This window comes from Arachis ipaensis, chromosome B10, assembly GCF_059453495.1.
Source record: "Arachis ipaensis isolate K30076 ecotype BB chromosome B10, ASM5945349v1, whole genome shotgun sequence".
NCBI lineage: Eukaryota > Viridiplantae > Streptophyta > Magnoliopsida > Fabales > Fabaceae > Arachis > Arachis ipaensis.
In genome coordinates, this window is record NC_142435.1 from 21,854,626 (window position 1) to 21,877,682 (window position 23,057).

General features: G+C 34.7%; 1 long non-coding RNA gene across 1 annotated transcript; it reads left to right on the plus strand.

The window, feature by feature from the left end:
• The first annotated feature begins 9,131 nt into the window (after positions 1 to 9,131).
• On the plus strand, positions 9,132 to 9,971 carry LOC148579383 (uncharacterized). The gene is made up of 3 exons (XR_015902212.1): positions 9,132 to 9,226; positions 9,312 to 9,422; positions 9,535 to 9,971. It is a non-coding gene; the product is annotated as an uncharacterized LOC148579383 (long non-coding RNA).
• Positions 9,972 to 23,057: the final 13,086 nt, after the last annotated feature.

Genomic DNA, 23,057 nt, shown 5'->3' on the forward strand with positions numbered 1-23,057 from the left:
TCAGTTGCAATATTCTTTAGTTGCTACAAAGCCTATAATGTTGTTGATGTTGAATGAAAAGTGCATCTGATTAATTATGTTGATCACTTTCTAGTTTTCAACTATTACACTACTTCGAAATGCACTTTTCTTACATTGTGCAGGCAAGCTATGAGAACAGTCTTATTGTTGAACTTGATATTGCATCTCGGAAGAAATTCATTCATATAGAAAGAAAACTTGCACGACTCTGGGAATGTAAGCCAAACAAGACATCTATAATGTTAACTTTAACCATGTTTTTTGTATAAGTTGTAATAAATTAGAATTGTTTGGCTATCATGTAACTTTTAGGTCTATTTCGGGACAAGATTCAAGAGATAACGAAAGAAATAAGAGAGATAGTTCAAGATTCAATGCAGGAAGAAGACGTTGTGCCCAGTAATAGTTATGATGAGATTGTTTTGACTAGACACAACGCTTCCATGCTAACTTATGACCTTAATAAAACACCAGAAGATAATGAGGTCTTTTGATTCATGATAGTTTGATATTTTGACTTGGTTTTTAAAGAACAATTGTTTGGGCTGTAATTTAATATTGTTGGATACTTTTGAGTTCTGACAGACCTCCATTGATGGTATCTATTCGGGTCAAATGGCACTGGTCCCTCCTAATATGCCATTAACCAAGTCCAATTAGAGTTTAAGACTGTGTTTCATGTTTTGCCTATATATTTTGGTACATAAGGTGGTTGTTGGAGACCTAACATTCTCTCATTAGGCTATGCATGGAGTTTTTCTTTATGGCTACACTTGAAATATTGAAATTGATTTGGCCCTACTTGTGTTGGAATCCTTTTGTCTTGGACTAAATTTTGAACAGCTATATGATAAATTAGAATGAATGATTTCTTTCAATGCTAAATTGTTTATGACGAGGAGGGGATATAATTCCTAATGTGTATCTATTGAGTATAATTGATTATTAGTGGTTTTAATTATTATAGTATCTTGGATCCTTTATATTAAGAGGGGATGGGAATATAAAACTTTAGGATGTTTTATATGATAGAAGCCCCAGCAGTTTCTTAATCTTGTTTTCCACTTTAGCTTTAAAGATTGGTTCTGACCATTAAGACCCTCATGAAGAGTACCACCTTCAACGAAGTCATAAACAAGCAATGGAACTTGTGACTTTAAGTTTCCATTGAACCTCTATGTTTGGCAATTTTTTGCTGCAACAATAGACCACCATTTTATTGAAAAAGTTGTTCTTTAAGTTTGTTGAGCTTCCTTTTTCTCAATCCACAATAGGCTTAAAGCTCGCCACAAACAGCACTAAGATGCTAAGAATAAACAGGAAAATAAATCATTTTATATCCTATTGATTCATCATGCATGAGATATATACTATTAACGATTTAATTAAGTGCACATGTTAAAGCTATTAATTAAAGAAAATTTTATAAAAAATATATTGAGTTTAATTTACAAATATTTGTTGTGTATTTATTAAAATAAATAAATAAATAAATAATAAAATTTTTTATCGGTAATAATTTTAATATATGTTCTAAAAATACATGTTAGCTAAATTCTATTCTTAATCATGTATTACAAATATTTATTTGTGTTAGATCTAATACACATAATTAAAAATTTGTTTGGATGATCTTTAAAAAAAATTAGTGATATTTTTTTAAAAGATCTTTTAAAAGTGAAACAAATTTGATATTTAGATATCTTAGGTAAAAGTACTTTTTATTTACCAATTTTATTTAGATACAATGATATAAAAATATTTAGAAGTTTATTTGTTATTATAAAAACTTAAATTTTATACAATACTGGTTTTTTGTTAAATCACCATTCTCAGATTCACTTTTTTAACATTGGTATATATATATATATATATATATATATATATATATATACTCTAATATTATTAATTTAAAAGACCATTTAATATTATACATTTAATTTAGTACTGGTGTATATATATACATTATTCTTCTTCTTATATTTGTATTTTGCTGGTTTGATTTATTGTTATTATTATTACTATTATTAATATTATTATTTAAATTATCGAAGGTTCACACTACTATCTACTGAATAGGTAATTATACAATTTCATTATTCAAAACGCAGAACCCACACTATCGTTCCGAATCCTTCTTTTCGAAATTGTTGACCCAGTTGCCGTTGAGCACTAAGTGGTTGCCGTCAGAAGTCATTTTCTCCTAATTATCGCTGATCATCGTGCTCAGAGTTGTTGCGTCGCAGGCTCCGTTGTTGTCGTCAAACAAGTTTCCGTCCAAGTCATCGTCGGCCCCAAAATTGATGTCTTTGTCCCGTCGTCAAGCCTTTGTCCGAGGTCACATCTTTCTTCTCTCGTCATTACTTCCCGTCCTCCCTCACTGTCAATAAGCACTATTGGTTCAATTTCTGGAATAATGGCTAGCTAATATGATATGAATGATTCTATTCTTCAATTTTTGCTGATTTAATTTATTGATGGAGTTCTGAGTTGGGGTTTATGGTTCATTGAAAGTTGGTTTTAAGTCTGTTAATTTTGTATTCTGAAGCCTATTTGTTAAGTGTCTATAATTTTCTAGCTGATGATTGAAAAGAATCTTATCCCAAAATCTTGTTGCTGATTACGTGATTATTAAGAAAGTTATAACTATATATGCACTTTCTCTCCTTTATATAAATTGTGATGGACTTATAGCATCACTACAACATTTTCAGGTTGAGGCAACATTTAAAAAGTGTTGCCTAAAAGCTGACAAAAGGTTGCTTTTGATTTATGGCAACACTTTTGGACCTAAGGCAACGTTTTTGGGCGGCGTTGCATATGCAGCCGTTGCCTTTGATCAAGGCAACACTTTTTTGTTTCAAAAGCAACGCTTTTGAAAGCAACACTTGGTAAGTGTTGCCTTTGGTTGAAAAACAACAACACTTTAAAGGTGTGTTTGAGACAACACTTTTGCAATGTTGTCTTTTCTCATATTTTGACCAGTACTAAAACATGTTACCTATTTGCAATAAAATTCAACCCTTTTATGTGTTGCTTATAAGTTTGAATTTGCAATACTTTAAAATGTTGCCTATTAGTTTTGAATATGCAACTTTTTAAAGCATTGCCTTTTTTTTTTTTAATATGCAACCTATACAAGTGTTGCCTTTTCTTTTGGATATGCAACCTATACAAGTGTTGCTTTTTCTTTTGAATATGCAACCATACAAGTGTTGTTTAATATTCAAAATATGCAACTAATAAAAGAGTTGCTTTTTGATAAAAATAAAAATTATTTTTGTAATAAAAATACAAAAAAATAAAATTTATAATAAATTTTTTTGTTCATACATGTGTAATTATTTTAATTAATAAATAAATTTATGCACAATAGAAAAAAATTATAAAAGAGACAAAATAACTAATAATAAAATTCTAATTAAAATAGATATTAAAAAGTTCAATTAGTATTTCAAATACATGTTCATCAATAATTCTCAACAAAATAATAAAATTCTTGTGTAACAATAATTGTCATAACAAAATAGTAATTAATATTTATCAAAAATATGTCAATCTACTTGCATATTTTATATCCATACTTGACTTGTCCCATATGTTAAATCTGCAAATAATATACAACAAAAAATAAGCAACTTATCATTAAAACTGAAAAATTATAATAAAAATTTCTTTATGATATTAATAAACAATGATCAAAAGCTGCTACTTTACTAATAAACAATGATCAATGATCCATAAACAATTATCAAAAGCATAAGTAAATTCTGTGTTGAACAATCTATGTTGTACTCGCTGTGTCTCTCGCTCAAAGGATTAAAGACTTGAAAGTAAACAAAATGGGAAAGAGGAGCAACTAGGATTGGGCAATGAGAAATTTAGATTTGATTGAGAAAATTCATAGAGAAGAACAATGAGTTAATGTATGTACTACATTAACAGTAAGTTATTAAGTTGAATAGAAAAGCTAGTGATCAAGTGAAATCAAAATTGAAAATTGAAAATTGGCCAAAGATAGGGCTAGGGATTCATTCTGAATCGAAATAGCTAGAGAGTGAAAAGAGGCAGGGGAGAGAACGTACCATATTTGTGTGAGATAAAGTAATGACAATGTTCCAGATATGGTGTATTAAACTATTAATTGATGATCTGAGAAAACAGCACTTCAGCACCAAATTTAGAGTATAGTTGCGAAATTGTAAAATAACATATAACTGCTAGCTACAATAATCAACCATAAGCTTCATGTATTCTTATCATTCAAAGCTACAACTAAGTAGAGTTATTTTTTTAAAAAAAAAATTTAACCGAAAAATCAAATACAGAAATGAGTTATATGTGACTCCATTGCCACAACATGCTATTCTGCAAGTAGTACTGCAATGATATATCAGAAGAAACAATTCCAGAATAGCAGCTCTTATGCCAAAGGCATCACATCACTAACTAGCAACTGAAATTGCACTACTCCAACAAATCATTTTTCAATCTATTGTACACGAGAACCAGTCAATAATCTATGAAGACCAAAATGGCAAAGCATTAACAAACTGAATAACAAAAGCTGTTGCAGCGAGTCCAAGGTAATCTTGAAATTTAATAGCCAAGTTTTGGTTCGAAGTTTAGAAAATAAATAAATAACAAACTGAATCACAATGTTGAAGACAACATTCCTTTCTCGTATATAATTGTTTGTATCATTGAGCAATAGCCAAGAGTCAAAGTATGGAAAATATACTCACATCATCGAAATCCATGGAAAGATGTGAGTGCTCACCCATGAAACGCACCTAGCCATGGAAACATAGGGAAGAGAAAAATGTATGAACATGGGATGGTACAAATGACCTTAAGGAACTACCAAAAGGTACCAAATGGTATCCAGGCATGAATAACTGACTCAAATGATTTAAATGTCTCCCTTTTATAACCATAAGTTCACCCCAAATATGTCCTACTCCTCCACAAAGAGTTGTGTTCATAAAAAATAGTTAAGGGGTACATTTCTTTGTGTGCTACTATATCTTTAATAAAATTTTTTGTGTGTATTTTATTAAGAACAGTCCTAAATATATTGAATTATGGGAATGGAACAAGAATTAAGCAATTTCCAGAAGCAAAGGAAGAACCAAAGCAAGGAGCAGTACCATATAGGATAGAGCTTGTACTCCTGCTGAACGTAGATGCAGAGCTCGTTCATCTTCGCCCACTTCTTGAGCCAATTGCCATAGTTTAAGTATAAAACCCTCTAATTTGAACACGTATGTACCATCTGTCCATTTTTAACTCAAAAAGTCAGAGATACAAAAATTGTTCCTTTTAGAAAAGAAAGCAAATATATAGGGCTAAAACATGCAATATCTATAGAAAGAACTTTGGTTTTTCTTTTTGAGCTAAGGGGTACCCACTTTTACCACCAAAATTAACTTCCACACAGATACTTTTCAAAGGGATTGCATATCGCTGCACAGTATCCACGGAAACCAATCATACAGTGATGTTAACCCTAAGAAAGGTTTAATAACCAAATACCTAGCATTCTATAAAATCAACAAGAGTGTTGCAGCCTAATATCCTGATTTCATCTATTCGAGACTGTTCTAGAAGAGTCCGAATTATCGCTAATAAACTACTGGCATATAGTGGCCTGCAAAATTTAATAAAGGAATTAATTTATTTTACATTAGTAGTGGTTCTCATCTTCTCGATGACTTCTTAAAAATAAAAATTTATTGGATAAGAAGATTTAGATTGCAACACAAATAAGACAAGCAATTTAGATGACCTTTTTTTTTTCAATTTTCAAAGAAAGCTACTTACATTAAATGCATAAGCACTCATTAGAACAGCAGTGATAATATTGGTCCAAAGCAATGGCTTTGATCCTACCATGTAAGCACAATACTCTGTACAAAAACCATAACAAATTAGACACAGAGAGAGACTTGTTAATGGTATAGAAAAAGTTAGCATGTATATTAATAAAGAGTTGCCAAAATTAGCCCTAAGATAAGGTTGTCTGAGACTGGTTCAAAACATTTGGCAAACTAAAAAAAAAAGTAAAACCACTCATTAGGAGGGAATTTATCAGAATAATGACAATTAGTTTAATTACTATATATGTGCCACTGAACTTACATCTGATCCTTACATGACGATAAGAATTTCCTATATATGCACAAGACAAATTTATTTGAAGGATTTAAGTATTGCACACCACATGGCCAGTTGGGAATCTATTCAGGAGATTCTAATTAGGCATTACAAAAGCAATACATTTTTTATGCAAGTTATGTTCAATTAAGTTAATTGCCAAAAAAATTAGACCACTATATGTATATCACTTAGCTTGAATTTAAGAAATTAATACCACTGAGCCTGTAACTGGAGAATCTGTGTGCAAAATGGAAGAATCTCCTCATTGTTTGCCATCAGAAGAAAGAAAACCTTGGCAGAAGCATCAGCAACTCTGAAAGCTTCTGCGGTTGCCCGTACTAACCACAAGCTAGGGAAAACACTGAAAATTCAGCACAAGAAACTCAGAAAAGACGCACATCATGATGATAAAAGTGAAAATATAAAGAAAAGAAAAAATACACAGTACATACAGTTGTTTCTGAACATGTTTAGGCCTCGAACCTCAAAGCATAGCATTATATGCTAGCGACTCGAAAAAGCATATTCAATAAGCACATACACTTGACCCTCTCAAAGAACATATATACATCCTAAACACATTCCTCAATTTCCCCAATCTGAGAATAGAATTAGCTTCCTAAGATTACGGAGGAGAAAAAAAACCCTAACCTAAGACATGATTGCAGCGAGCAGTGAGGATTACAGCAGAGACGACTCAAGCAGAGTTAAATTTCCGGAAGAGCAGCGGCAGCCTCCAACAACTCAAAACAGAACCAGAAAGAGCGGCGGCAGCCTCCAACGACTCCGGTGAGCTTCCTCAACGACAGTGGTGGCAGGAGCTTCGGCGGTGCTAACCAAGGCTTGACGGCGGCAGGAACGGCGGCGATCGAAGCTCAGCAGCAACAGAGACCAGGCGCAGCGGCGACTCCACACGCGAGGGCTTCACCTCTTCCGCGCGCGCTCTTTCTTCTCCGTCTGTGGCTGTGGTTTGCGCTCCCTTCCGTTCGCAGTTCTGTTTCCGACGCGGCTCAAGGACGATCGGCGGCAACGACCAGATCTCCAGGGACGGCAAGAGGATGCACGACGGTGCCTTCTCCCTCCCAGTCCTGGCTTGCGCTCGTCACTCTCTCCCATGGCTCCCTCCGCGAACGCTCTCTCTCTCTCTCCACGGTTCGACAACGACGCGACGGCGGCGGTGAGGCCCAGCGTGCCGGCGCGGTCTTCTTCTTCGCTCTCCTCTGCTTTCACCAGATCTCTCTCTCTCTCCGGTGATGGTGGTGCGGCGGCAAGACGCAGCACGGTCCCTCCTCCCTTCCCGATCTCCCTTCTCCTTCAGACTCCCCCCTTTCTTCTTTCTTCATTTCTAATTGTTGGAGTTAGGGTTCTAATTGAAAATAGGGCTTGCAATTTTGTTTTGAACTCTAAGGATTTGAATCAGTAAATCAGTAAATAATATATAAATTATAAAGATGTATTTTGTGTTAAGTTAAAAGAAGGAACAATTATTTTTTGTCAAAATTCTAGAGAAAAAATTTTAATTTATTTTTGGTAACATTTATAATGAGAAGTTTATTAAAAATTTAAAAATAACACTTATAAAGTGTGATATATAAATATCATAAATGTTGCTTATTTAATTTACAAAAGCAACATTTTTTATTTGTACTTTTAATTGATCAAAAGGAACATTTATGGTGTGTTATTAAAAAAGAGTTGCAATAGCTTTATTTTTATGTAACAAATATTAAGTGTTGTCTTTAATTAGTTTAGACAACATTTTTTGAATGTTATTTGCAATATATGTTGCAATAGCTAAGAAATGTTGTAGTGCATGTTTAAGATTGTAGTTTGTTAGTAGACTTGAGGAATGAAAATCTGACTTAGAATTCAAGTTATGTAATCTCTTTTCCTTCCCTGTTTGTGCTAGTTTTTCCTTGTTTGTGCTGGTTTTTTCATTCAATATTGTTAATATATTGTTATACACTTAATTGTTTTCCTGCATTTTCCATTTTATGATGTGAATTTTTTATACTAGGAATTTAAGATGCCTAGTAAAGCTCGTTACACGAAAAAGTCAAGATTGGAAACACGATGTCAGCAGCCTCCAATGGGAGCTCCTACATCTTTATCCTCCACTAATGATGATTGGCTCATTCCCCCGCAGTGATGGTGGCGTCCCCGCTGCAGCATCTTTCTACCCATTCTAACTTAGACTTGCACTAATGGTATATAAACGTCGGATCCATGCGATGAAGACTTGGACCCAGAGGCAAACGAGGTAGATTCATTTAAACAACACATTGACAACCTGTTTGTTGCTTCTGATGTTGAAAAGCGCAAAGGATGCAAGACTACCGAGTTCTGGAATGCTGATGTCATCGATAACAAATCTTGAACCTTAGTATATACAAAATGATTAGACTTTGTTATTTTTATTTTTCTCACATCTTGGGCACAATGGCTACATAAATAAGGTCCTATTTTTGATAGATTCTAATAGCATAATTAAACAAGCAAAATTAAGTGTGAAGGAAGTTATGGAGTAGCCTCTTAATGGTAGAAAGACCATACTGAGGTTCAATGGGGAACTGCAACCAATTAGAGATGGAGTTGGTCTATTGAGTGGTGTTCTTGGAATGCTAGGTGCTGATTACAACAAATTTCTTATCTATGAGAAAAATTGGAAAAAGGTGCCTGGCAAAGACAGGGTTTATAATGATTGCATAAAGGTAATAATTTTCAGCATTGTTGAATTAAATCGAGTTCTTTCATTACACAATCACTAACACAAAATCTTGAGGAACGCCCAGCGGGAATTGATAAAGAGCATTGTAAATGGTTCCTTGATTATCGCAATGACCCTAACACAAAGGTAACATATTTCAAATTCGTTAAGAAATATTACTATTTATGGTACACTGCTATCCACAAGTTTCCTCTCTATTCAATCTTACTTTTGATGGCATAATAGGAGAAGTGCAGGAAAAACGCTTTGAATCGACCAAAGTAACTTTACACTCACACTGGCGGTTCTAAAAGCTTGGCGAGGCAAAGGAAAGAAGAGGTAATTTAGGTTTGAATTCATTTTTGAACTTTATTTTGGACTACTTCTTCTTTATTTAAGTTTAATACGGTTATGGTATAAACAGTATTGTTACGATCAGAACTACAAGGTAGGAGAGTTGCTAGAGGGGAATTATGGACCTTAGTACACAAGACCTAATGGCTCCTATATACATGACGAAGCTCGGAGGATTGGTGTAAGTACTACATTTTAATCCTTTATGTTCTTTCTCGTTGGATTTAATTATAAAATTGTGTTGAGTATGTTCTAGCCTGTAATTAATTATGTATGCTTATTTATGTCTGAAGGAAAAAATTATGAAGATTGAGCAGCGTGATGAATCCACTAGAATATTTTTAAAAATGATTTTCTTGCCCATGCTCTTGGAAAATAGCACTTAGGTAGAGTGTGTGGCGTAGGTTTTGGACCGACTCCAAGTCAACTCTGCCGTCCAAGTTCACAGCAGCCGGTGGATGGAGCTTAAACAGAGGAGGCCCAAAGGATGCTGTTTGAACTACAGGCAAAGGTGATAACCGAGAAATTGAGAAGGAAGGCAGTGGAGGATGAAGTAGTAGTAGAGAAATTGAAAATTAAGGCAGTGGAGGATGATGTAGCAGCAGAGAAAATGAAGAGGCAATCATTAAAGAGTGTTCTAAGCTATCTAATTCAACGGCAAGGTGTGGATCTGCCACCAGACATTGCTGCACTAATGAATTCTTTGGATGGACATAGCAGAAAATAGAAATTAGGATTTCATGTTATTTTATTTGGAGTATATATTTTGTTTAAGTTGACTATGCAGCATTATTAATTAGTGAAATACTTGATTGATATTAATATAAATATATTAGTTTGTTTTGCGGTTAAATTTTCATGAATTCTCGCTTTTAATTTAAATTTTTATAGAAAATTAATAGGATTTTTAAAATTAAAAAATAATCCCCAAAAAAATTCTCAGAATATTTAAAGAAAAACAAATAAAAATATTTTATATTAAAAAATAGCAATAATAAATAGCAGTTGTTTGTAACCGCCGAAAATAATTTTGAAAAGTTGCGTGGGTTTAACATGGCGGCAGTTCGTAATTATTGCAAATAAAATTTCAAACAAAATCACAGCACCAAATAGCGGCGGTTAATGACTGTTGCAAAGAATGTGGAAATCACCTTTGGCCATAACGCGCCCATTCTAAACCATCGTAAATCCTACCGACGCGAAATATCTTAATTATGGCAGTTATACCAGCAATTGCTGGCTACCGCCGCAAACTCTAATCCCTGCACTCTTAAGGAGGGCGGTCCTTAAACCGCTAACATTCTGTTTAGCGACAGTGTAAAACTGCTGCAAAGCTGAGAAAACCGTCGCTAGTATTCGCCTATTTTGTGGTGAACTCCCTAAAAAACTCACTTATTTCTGTAAGGGTTTCCATATGTTGGTTGGAAGTTCTCTGAACACAACAGGAAGTAAAGACTCCATGAAGACGTGATAATCATGATTCTTTAATCCAGCAAACCAACCTTGGGACACGTTTGCACACCTGCTCAAGTTAGTGGCATAACCATCTGCGGGAAACCTTAGTCCTCTAATCCACTTGTAAACATTTTGTTTCTGCTCCTTCGTTAGAGCAAACACCACCTTTGGTTTAGCTGACCCCTCCCCCCCCCCCCCCCGGTTATCAAGTCTCTTTAAGTTTAGATTTGGCCGCCTACAAATGTCCACCAAGTGTAACCTAGCCTTATCATTGTCTTTTGTTCGCTCATCGTCCATTACTGTATGCATGATATTATAAAACACGTTTTTTTTCAATGTGCATCACTGATTCGTCAGCATCTTATACCCTTTTTTCTAGCATTTTCTAGTTGTTTTTAGTTAGATTTTATTAAGTTTTATTATATTTTAGTGCAAAAATCCTCTTTGGATACTACTTTGAGTTTTTTGGTGTTTTATGATTTCAAGTGAATTTCGGGTGAATTTGGTAGAATTTTGTGCAACAACGAAGAAAGGATAGTAGATGTTGTCAACCCTGACCTCCTTGCATTGCAACGAACATAACTTGAGCTAACAAGGTCCAATTGACACCGTCATAACGGCGTTAGAAAGCCAACTTTCAGAGCTTTTCAACGATATATAATAGTTTATACTTCTCTTCTGGAATCGCTGCTAAATCTGGTGCTAAACACCTAGCCTGGCATTTAGCACCTAAGAGGGACAAACCAGCGCCAGAAACTTCCCCCTGCCGGCGCTGAACACCAGCAGGGGACCTCAGCATACATGAATTTTGACCCCCCCCCCCCTTTGGGGCGTTTAACGCCCGTTATTGGTATTAAACGCCAGCAGCAGCCCGAATCATTCCTCTTTGGGCCTCTCAAGTGGATTTAGCACTTCTTAGCCTATTTCATCTTCTTTTTGTAATTTTTAATTACAAACAATATCTTTTAGGTTTAGAATTTATTATTTTATTTTCTTTTGTAATCTTTATTTACAAACAATATCTTTTTTAGGTCTAGCATTTATTATTAGGTTAGTATTTAAGGAATAAGATGCACCTCTTCTAGGGGACTCGCATCAAGCCTCATTAGGCAGCAATTCTATTTTCTCTGTAAGTATGAGCAACTAAACCTCCTGGTTAAGGTTAAGAGCTTGACGTTAGGATTTTTGCCAGTAAAGAATTTTATAAAAACAGTCGCGTTGTAGATATAGTCTCTAAACCAACAGAAATCCCTTCGTACAAACGTTTTGGTTGTCACAAGTAACAAACTCCTTAAAAATTGATAACTGAAGTATTTAAACATCGGGTCGTCTTCTCAAGGAACTGCAGGGAAGTGTGTTCTTATTAATGGTTATGAAAATTGTAAATCGGGGTTTTGAAGATGAGGAACAAGTAATTTTAAATTGCAATTGAAATAAGTAAAAGATTGTAAAGTAAATAAATAACTGTAAAATAAACTTTTGGCAAGGTATGAGAAATTAGAAGTCATATCCCAGTTATCCTTATCAATGATGATGAAGATTGAATCTTAATTCCACTTAGTTAGCCTTTACTTAAAGCAAAGAGAGGTCAAGTGACTAATTAGTTTGATCTTCAAATCCTAGTTAATCCCTAAGGAAAGATTGGGATTATTGAAGTTCAATTCAATTAGCAAAGATAACAATTATCAATCATGTTGAGTTTGATAACTCCTGAGTTACTGATTTCTTAACCAAGACCAAAAGGAAAAAAGTAAATCTACTGGAATAAAAATGTCTTCAGATTGGAAGCAACAGTAATATAAATAAAAGAAAGCAATCATAAACTGAAATACCTCAAATAACATTAATTCAAAGAATAATCTGTAACATAGAAGAATTCATAAACTAAATTGAGAAGATGAATAAAAAGGACTGTTGAACCTGATAAAAAGATAATCCTGAAAGCAAAAGAAATCCTAATTCTAAATCCAAAAAGAGAGAGAAGAGAACCTCTCCCTCAAAACTACATCTAAATCATGAAAAATAACTAATTGGAGACTCTTTCTGAATGGATGCATTCCCTCACTTCATAACCTCTGATATGTGCCTTCTGGACTTGAATTTGGGCCAAAAAGGGCTTCAGAAATCGCTGAGAGCGTTCTCTGTACTTTCTAGTGCGTGGCCTCTGTCACGCGTCCGCGTGGGTCACGCGGTCGCGTCAATTGGAGTTTTCCTTGCCACGCGGTCGCTTCAGTCATGCGTCCGCGTCATATGCGTTTTGCTTATGGCACGCGATCGCGTTAATCACGCGGTCGCGTCACTACTATTTCGCGCTGGCATGCGGCCGCGTCGTCCATGCGATCGCGTCACTGCCAGTTTCTTCAAAAACTCCGTTTTATGCTTTCCTTCCAATTTTGTATGTTTCCTTTCCATCCTTTAAGTCATTCCTGCCTTAGAAGATCTGAAACTACTCAACACACGAATCACGGCATCGAATGGAAGTAAAGGGTAATTAAAATAATTATTTTTAAAGCATAGAAAACATGTTTTTCACATACATCACATAATAAGGAAGGGAAAGTAAAACCATGCAATTTATATGAATAAGTGAGTGAAGGATTGAATAAATCACTTAAATTAGGCACAAAATATATCATAAAATAGTGGTTTATCAACCTCCCCACACTTAAACACTAGCATGTCCTCATGCTAAGCTCAAGAGAAGCTATAAAGGAGTGAAGAGGAATGGTAGAATGTATGAAATGCAACCTATCTATATGAATGCAACTACATGCAAAATATTTCTACCTACTTGGTTAAAAGTAAATAAATCTTCCAAGACAAACATAAATCAGATTTCACTAATTCAAATTATACAATAAAAGACAAGTAAACTTGTAAGAAGATAGCTCATGAAAGCAGGGAACATAGAATCAAGCCTCGAACCCTTACTGGTAGTGTATACCACTCTAATCTCTCAAGTGTCTAGGGTTAATTACTCTACTCTTCTCTAATCATGCTTTCTAAACTTTGTTTCTTCATCTAACCAATCAACAAATATTTAGTATACCAATGCAAACATCATAAGGTCTTTTCAGGGTTGTAACGGGGCTAAGGTAAGGGTAAGGATATATATATATATAAGGCTAAGTGAGCTAACAAAGTGAATCCTTGATTAGTCTAAGATCTCACCTAACATATACATACTTTTATATAATTTAAAATGCTTTACTTAGCTACCCAAATTTTTCCACTTTTGTATTACATGCTCATGTATCAAACTTATTTTTGAATTTTGTCCCATGTGCATTGATTCTTTTTATTTTGCATTTGGGGTAATATTATTTTTCTTCTCTTTTTTTATTTATTTTTTTTTTGTATCCCCTTATTTAATTACTTAATATATTTTTTATTTTTATTTTTATTATTTTTTTTCAATGCACATGGTAATTTAATTATTTTGATTTCACATGAGCATGCTTCCCAAATTTTCAAATAACTCATTCTTTTTAAATTCCTACTTTGTTTCTATCATCCCATGTTCCCATAAAATTCCCCACACTTAAATAATACACAATTTCTATCTTAAGCTAACCAAGGATTCAACTTGAAATTTTTATTTTGTTTTTCTGCTTAAGGCTAGTAATGTGGTTTATAGAACAAGAGGGGATTAAAAAGCTCAAGGGGGCTAACAAGGGTGATGTAAAAGGTAGGCTAATTTTGGGGATAAGTGAGGAAAAATTCAAATGATGGCCTCAATCATATGCAAGCATGTAAATACACTAAATAATGGACATATAGAGTGGAACAAAGCAAAGATTGCAATCATAGAAAAGAAAACACACAAGAATAAAATATTTATGGTTAAATAATGTAACCATATAAATAAGCTCAAAATCTCAGGTTGTGTGTTCTTTGGCTCAAAAACCATGTTCCAAATACAACTTCAAACAAGTTTTAATAGAAAAGTTTTTAATTTAAATTAGTGAAATACTATAAAAATTTCTTGAAAAAGAAAATATTACTTCAACCAAGTGGTAATTAAATACATAAAATCAAACAAACATGCAATTAAATATGCAAATGCAGCAATTAACAAAGAAAATAAAATATTGGTGTTGAGAAGAAAATAACTAACCCATGGAGATCGGTATCGACCTCCCCACACTTAAAGATTGCACCGTCCTCAGTGTATGCTAAGATGTGCAAGTGGACGGGTTGCTTCAACTGACACTTTTCTCATCAAGAAATGTGCAGATGAACTTGTCTGTCTCCCCTTTTAGAAGTTTCTCCCTTTTTTCTTCTTCGGTGGCCAGCCTGAAAGAAGAGGAAAAAGAAGAAAAAGTAACCCATAAATAAAGATAATAAATAAAATATGGTTGGATTAATGCCAAATAATGAGGGTCTCAATTACATGGTAGCTACAACATGCAAGTGAGAAAACAGTAGAAGTAGATGGCAAATCAAGAGTGCAAAAAGTTGCAACAATAGGGAAGAGAGTGTGGAAGGAAAGATAATATAAATTCATGTCAATGCAAAATTAATACAAATATCATAAAAGATTAGCATTGACTTAAATAATATTACCTAACAGTGTAAAACAAGTCACTGAGCACTAAAATAATACCAGAAAAGACATAACAGTTGAATAAGAACATTTGAACACCAATGGTGAAATAATAAATTTAGAAAAGAAAATAAAAATATGCACAAGATTAAAATGCAATGAATGAAAGTAAGCAATTAAATAAAATAAAATAAAATAAAAGTGAAAAAGGATGAGAAGTTAAAAAGATGAAGAGAAAGAAAGTAAGAAAGAAAGAAGAAAGAAGAAAAGATAGAAGAAATTAGGATTGGGGAAGAAAAGATAACATATCTGGCTGATCTGGATAAGCTGTGCGCCGCATGTGACGCGGACGCGTGAGTGACGCGGTCGTGTGCAGCGCGATGAGGTCAGGTGACGCGGACGCGTGGGTCACGCAATCGCATGGCCTGATTTGTGCGATTAGCGCGAGTGCAGCCTCGCGTTCGCGCAACTCTCTGTTCGAAACTCTTTTGCCAAATTTTGGGTGACGCGGTCGCGTGGTTGGTGCGAACGCGTCAATGGCCATTTTCTTAAAATGACGCGGCCGCGTGGGGCACGCGGTCGCGTGGTAGGGCTTGGGCTTCCAGCACGAGTCCAGCCCTATTCCAGCCCAACATACTGCCATACACCCCTTTACGTCGATTTTACAGAGCCACGCGTTCGCGTGGGTGACGCAGACGCGTGGGAGGCATTTTTCCCATATGACGCGGACGCGTCAGCGACGCGGTCGCGTGGGTCAATTTGTGCCAAAGGCACGCCTCCAGCCACGCTCTCGCGTGACTCTCTGTTCACTTTCTTTTCTTCACAACGCACTGGTGACACGGACGCGTCAGCGACGCTGCCGCGTCGCGTGCGTGTGTCCCCTTTTTTTTTATATGCATGAAAAATGCAGAATGCAATGCTAATATGAATGTTATGCAAAACTCCAGGTTCAATACAATAAAATAAAATAAAACTTGGAAACAAATAAAACTAAATAAAAATGAAAAAAAAGAACGATCATACCATGGTGGGTTGTCTCCCACCTAGCACTTTTAGTTAAAGTCCTTAAGTTGGACTTGGATGAGCTTCCTGTTATGGTGGCTTGCGCTTAAATTCGTCCAGAAATCTCCACCAATGTTTGGAATGCCAACAGCCTCCGGGGTCCCAAACTAGGCATGTAAAGCTTCGGAGCAGCTTCAAACAGATTCTCAGGCTCCCGGAGTGACGAATGTCAGAGTAGATTCCAAGATCCCAAACTTTGCTTTTAAATCCACCTCCGTCTTGATCTATATTTTTCCATCCGGGTGGTTTAAAAATTAGATTCTCACCACGATGACCAAACGTTTTCCGAGATCCATTCGATTGATTATGATGCCAATCCGTGCACTTCGATTTGAAGCGTGGAACCTTATTGAACCTTGTGCACCAGCTCTGAGTGCGAGCCAATTCCCTCTTACTCTTAAAGCCGCAGAGAGCTCTAAGCTGGCCATCTGTTTCAAGTAAACCATATTCAAGTGGGAAAATAAAGCTAAAGGTTAAGGATTGTACCCATTTGAAGCTTGTATTGGGTGGTAATGGCCTTGGAATAGGTGTTTCTAGTGGTTCTGTGAGTTCTACTCCCTCGTGCTCTTCGGTGAATTTTTTCACTTCCTTGCAGACTTCTTCAATTGCATCCATGTCCTGATCAAAGTTCTATGTCTTCCTCGTCACTTAAGTCATAAACGGGAGGTTGAGAGAAATCTACCTCCGCATCATCTTTGTATTCACTTGGGGAAGATTCTTCGATCTCAGAGAATTCACTTGCTGATGCAAGTTCACTACTGGGAGAACTTAACTTGAGATTATCATTATCAAGGAAACTTGCTTCTAGGATTATTCCGTCTAGTTCTTCATAAAAGACTTGCTTTGGGAGTTGTGCACCATCCTCCTTAGCATCAATTGTAATGTTTTTGACAGAATTCTCCATAACTCTGGATTCCCATGGAAGTTCAGCGTCTCCTAAGTCTTCAACCAACTCTTCTTCGTTTACAATGACAGCTTCCTCTACTTGTTCCAGTACGAAGTCATGCCCTGTTCCGTTCACTGGAGTTTCTAGTATCTCCTTCATGCTACGTTCTTCTTTAGATTGTCCACATGGGGATGTGGGAGGTCCTTGAATGTTCGAACGTCTAGAAGATAATAAACTTACTGCCTGCTCCAGTTGATGAAGGGTTGTTTGAAGTTGATCTACTGTTTCCTTGAGGCGAACCTCTGATTCTTGGGGTGATAGATTTGGACGTGGTATATGGGGAAGTGGTGGTATTTGGGAGTAATTGGATTGGAATTTGGGTAGATGAGGATCATATGGTAGTGAATGGTGAAAAGGAGCTTGTGAGTGTGGTGGTGCAAAGTTATGTTGAGAGGATGGCCTATAAGCACAGGGTGGGGCTTGTTGGTAACTACAAGCTTGTCCACCATGTCTATTGGCTTGGCATGCATTGTAGAATGGTCTTTGTCCATGATATCTTGAAGGGTGTTGTTGCCTAAAGGGTTGATCAGATCCTCTTGGCTCCATCCATCGTTGATTGCTCTGACCTTGATGCATGTTCCTGTTATAACTTTTACTCCTTTCAACAATATTAGAACCAAACTCAAAGCGAGAGGGGTGAGAATTCATAGTAGCTAATTAAAATAAAAGGGGAAAATAAAGACAAATAAACAAGTAAAAGAAAAGTATTTACAATAACCAATAATAAGGCACACAATTGCAGTTCCCCGGCAACGGCGCCATTTTGACGTTAGGATTTTTGCCAGTAAAGAATTTTATAAAAACAGTCGCATTGTAGATATAGTCTCTAAACCAACAGAAATCCCTTCGTACAAACATTTTGGTTGTCACAAGTAACAAACCCCTTAAAAATTGATAACCGAAGTATTTAAACCTCGAGTCATCTTCTCAAGGAACTGCAGGGAAGAGTGTTCTTATTATTGGTTATGAAAATTGTAAATTGGGGTTTTGAAGATGAGGAACAAGTAATTTTAAATTGCAATTGAAATAAGTAAAAGATTGTAAAGTAAATAAATAACTGTAAAATAAACTTTTGGCAAGGTATGAGAAATTAGAAGTCCTATCCCGGTTATCCTTATCAATGATGATGAAGATTGAATCTTAATTCCACTTAGTTAGCCTTTACTTAAAGCAAAGAGAGGTCAAGTGACTAATTAGTTTGATCTTCAAATCCTAGTTAATCCCTAAGGAAAGATTGGAATTATTGAAGTTCAATTCAATTAGCAAATATAACAATTATCAATCATGTTGAGTTTGATAACTCCTGAGTTACTGATTTCTTAACCAAGACCAAAAGGGAAAAAGTAAATCTACTGGAATAAAAATGTCTTCAGATTGGAAGCAACAGTAATATAAATAAAAGAAAACAATCATAAACTGAAATACCTCAAATAACATTAATTCAAAGAATAATCTATAACATAGAAGAATTCATAAACTAAATTGAGAAGATGAATAAAAAGGAATGTTGAACCTAATAAAAAGATAATCCTGAAAGCAAAAGAAATTCTAATTCTAAATCCTAAAAGAGAGAGGAGAGAACCTCTCCCTCAAAACTACATCTAAATCATGAAAAATAACTAATTGGAGACTCTTTCTGAATGGATGCATTCCCTCACTTCATAACCTCTGATCTGTGCCTTCTGGACTTGGATTTGGGCCAAAAAGGGCTTCAGAAATTGCTGGGAGCGTTTTCTGTACTTTCTGGTGCGTGGCCTCTGTCACGCGTCCGCGTGGGTCACGCGGTCGCGTCAATTGGAGTTTTCCTTGCCACGCGGTCGCTTCAATCATGCGTCCGCGTCATATGCGTTTTGCTTATGGCGCGCCATCGCGTCAATCACGCGGTCGCGTCACTACTATTTCGCGCTGGCATGGGCCGCGTCGTCCATGCGATCGCGTCACTGCCAGTTTCTTCAAAAACTCCGTTTTATGCTTTCCTTCCAATTTTGTATATTTCCTTTCCATCCTTTAAGTCATTCCTGCCTTAGAAGATCTGAAACTACTCAACACACGAATCACGACATCGAATGGAAGTAAAGGGTAATTAAAATAATTATTTTTAAAGCATAGGAAACATGTTTTTCACATACATCACATAATAAGGAAGGAAAAGTAAAACCATGCAATTTATATGAATAATTGAGTGAAGGATTGAATAAATTACTTAAATTAGGCACAAAATATATCATAAAATAGTGGTTTATCAGAGCTAAATAAAATTAAAATCTCCCGCCAAATACAATTATCATTTTCTGACAAACCAAACATGTTTTAAATAATTCAAACGATAATGCGGCAGAACTTCTCTTTAATTCAGAGATATCCATCAAATAAATATAATAGTTTTCACAGAGGAAACAACTGCAGGCATAAATTATAACATACATGCATTTAATAAAACATCAAATCCTAACCGTTATAGTGCGCAACCCCTTATAACTCTTTAATTTTCTAGCAAACAAGGGTTTTGAGATTGTGCCACTATGCGACTTTCTCCCACTTTCCTCCTAAAACTCTATCCTAGAAAAAGTTAGTCCAACATAAAATTTAAACAATTCATTATATTTAGAGATAGAAAACCAACCTGGATATTATTGCACAAACAACAAAAAAAGCTAACTCCAACTAATATAAGAGAAAATAGCATCGTCCTAATAAAATGGACAGTATTAAATTCACAAGCTGAAACGAAATCAGAAACTAATTTGAAAGAATAAGTAAAACTCATTATTCTAATTAATTAAGACCTAATTATAATTTCACCAAACTAACAAGAGGCACTGATGCGTGAGCATCTTGTACCATTTTCTTATCATTTTTTAGTTGTTTTTAGTTAGATTTTATTTAGTTTTATTTGATTTTAATGCAACAATCCTCTTTGGATGCTACTTTGAGTTGTTTTAGTATTTTTATGATTTCAGGTGAAATTCGGAGCAATTTGGCAGAGTTTTGAGCTGAAAAGGAGAAGCTGGCAGCATCCCCCCTGAGCGCTAGTAACGACACATTTCAGAAACGTCGCCTCCCCTTCTAGGGCACCAAGCCAGGCAGTCCGAATTCACTCTCTTTGGGCATCTCAAGTGGATTTAGCATTTATTAATTATTTTATATTTTCTTTTTGTAATTTTTATTTACAACCAATATCTTTTAGTTTTAGGATTTATTAAATTATTTTTATTTTCCGAATCAAATTAGGTTAGATATAAAAGGGAAAGATTCAGCATTTAGAGGATAATCTCTCTTCCGCACGTTTCACTTTTCGGAACCTTAGTTTTCTTTGTAAGCCATGAGCAACTAAACCTCTTTGGTTAAGATTAGGAGCTCTGTTTATTTCTATGGATTAAGACTATTGCTTTTCTATTTTAATTAATGTACTGATTCAGTTTCAAAGATTGTTTTCGTTCTTAATCTTATGAATATGGGTGGAACGAGAGTATGACCCTTATTCTACATGAGTTCTTGTGATTCTCGAGAGAGTTATCTCGCTTGAACAACAACTTGAAAATAAATTCCTTCTAAATTGCTAATTATATGAACTAATTGGGATATGTGATATATAATCCTGTTAGCTTTAGGTAATTAGGGTTTTTGTGGCCATAAACTGTTTTGAACTTAACCCTCTAATTGGAATTAAGTGACCACAAGAGTGGCGGTTAATGAAGGTTAGAGGAGACTAAATCACTAAGAGATTAGGGTTTAGTCATTTACAGTTTGCCATGAAATGAATCATGCATTGTTAAAATAGTTGGTAGGAACTTTTAATGCGAAAAGTAAATATCTCCAAAACCTTAACTGTTTTATCTCACTGTTTTTACATCAAACCTTTTATTTGCTTTCTTTATTCTCTTGCTTATCGTTTTATGCGAATTACACCATCAAACACCCTTTTCTGTTTGCCTAACTAAGCCAATTGGATCGATCCTCACTCACCTGAGGTATTACTTGGATGACCCGGTGCACTTGCCGGTTAAGTTGTGCGAGTTCACAATTCACACACCTGGCACGACCAAAATAAGCGACATAAGTTTAATGCAATTGAAAGAAACTCATTCAATAAACTCAACTAAAATTTTCCAACAACACAATCACTCTTAATCTCACCTTACTTAACCTACTCTAACATTATTTGATTTTTACATCCATTAAATTAACACAACAAATCCTAATCACACCACTACAAGAAAATGGAATATTTGTAACAAAAACTTTGTAACAAATTTAAAATTGTTACAAAAAAAATTTTTTGTAACAAAAATTAGTGATTGTTACATAATAATAATGTTTTGTAACAACAACACAATTTGTTATAAAACGTTTCATATTTTGTAACGACTTGATGTTTTTGTTATAAATTATATTGGCTTTTGTAACAAACCAGTATTTTATTGCAAAATTTTGTAATATTTTGTAACAAAAGATGAAGTTGTTGCAAAAGTTCAAAATATTTTGTAAAAAAATATCCATTTGTTTCAAAAACTCCAATTATTTTGTAACAAAAAATAAATTTGTTATAAAATTTAATATTATTTGTAACAAATTATTTGTTTGTCACAAAATACAAGAATTATTGTAACTAAAAAAAATATTTTAAAATGTTAAAATCTTTAAGATAATTTTATTTTGTTTCAAAAATTTTATTTTTTAAAATATTATTTTTATTAATTATTTTTTTTAAAAATGGTATATATTATTTTATATTTTTATAAAATTCATATATAATTTTTACTAATAATTAAGTCTTAAATGTTGCTTAAAAATTAATTTTTTAAATTTAAAAAAATTAATTGTTAAACATTAATAAAATCGTTAAAATTTTAAAATAAAAATAAATGTAAAAAATAAAAACCCTGATTCTAATTGTCACATTCACTCTTCATTCTGCTGTTTGCCACCCTCGTCCACTCTCATTGCCTCCACGGCTCCACCTCTCACACTCAAGGTCACCATCTCATTGCAGAAGATAGAACCATCGTTATTATCTCGCTAGGTCACCCTCGTTCTCTAATTTAAAATAAATTTATAACAAATATTATTTTTTGTTTCATTACCGCTCTAAAATTTAACATATTTTTGTACTTAAATAAATTTTTGAAAAACTCCCTTAAAAACAAAACATAGAGCTCTGGTTTTTTTTCCTCCCTCTTCTAGTCCTAAACCCACCATAACCCAACACTCATCATTAAGCCAGTAAGACCTCCGATTGTTAGAAAATAAATAAAAAATTATTTGTGATCTATTATAGTTATTTATAGTTTTACTTTCAAAAAATTATTTACCAAAAAGTAATTAAACTAAAGTTATGAGATTTTGAGTTTAAAATTAATTAGAACTCATATAATTTTCATAAATATTTGGATATTTTCTTATTTAAAATTTAAAACTTTAGTAATTTGATTACTCCTAGTTTTATTAAAAATACCTACTCTATACCCTAATTTTATTATAATTCCCAAATAAAAAATTAAGTTACACACACTCTCTAAACCCTAACCCTAACCCTCACCCTCATCTTTTTTCCCAGCCGTCCCGCGCACACACAGCCCTCACCATACACACACACGCAGAAAGAAAGGAAAGAAAAGAGAGAGGGGGAGCTCGAGGGGGGAAGAAGGAGAAGGAAGGAGAGGGAGAAAAGGGGAGACGGCGCCGATGGGTGTCACTACCACCATCGCCGCCATCGTGTCACCATCAGGAGAGTCATAACGTGAGGGGAGAAAGAGACGAGCTCGCGAGGGAAAGAGGAAGTAGCACCGCCACCACTGGAGGGGAGC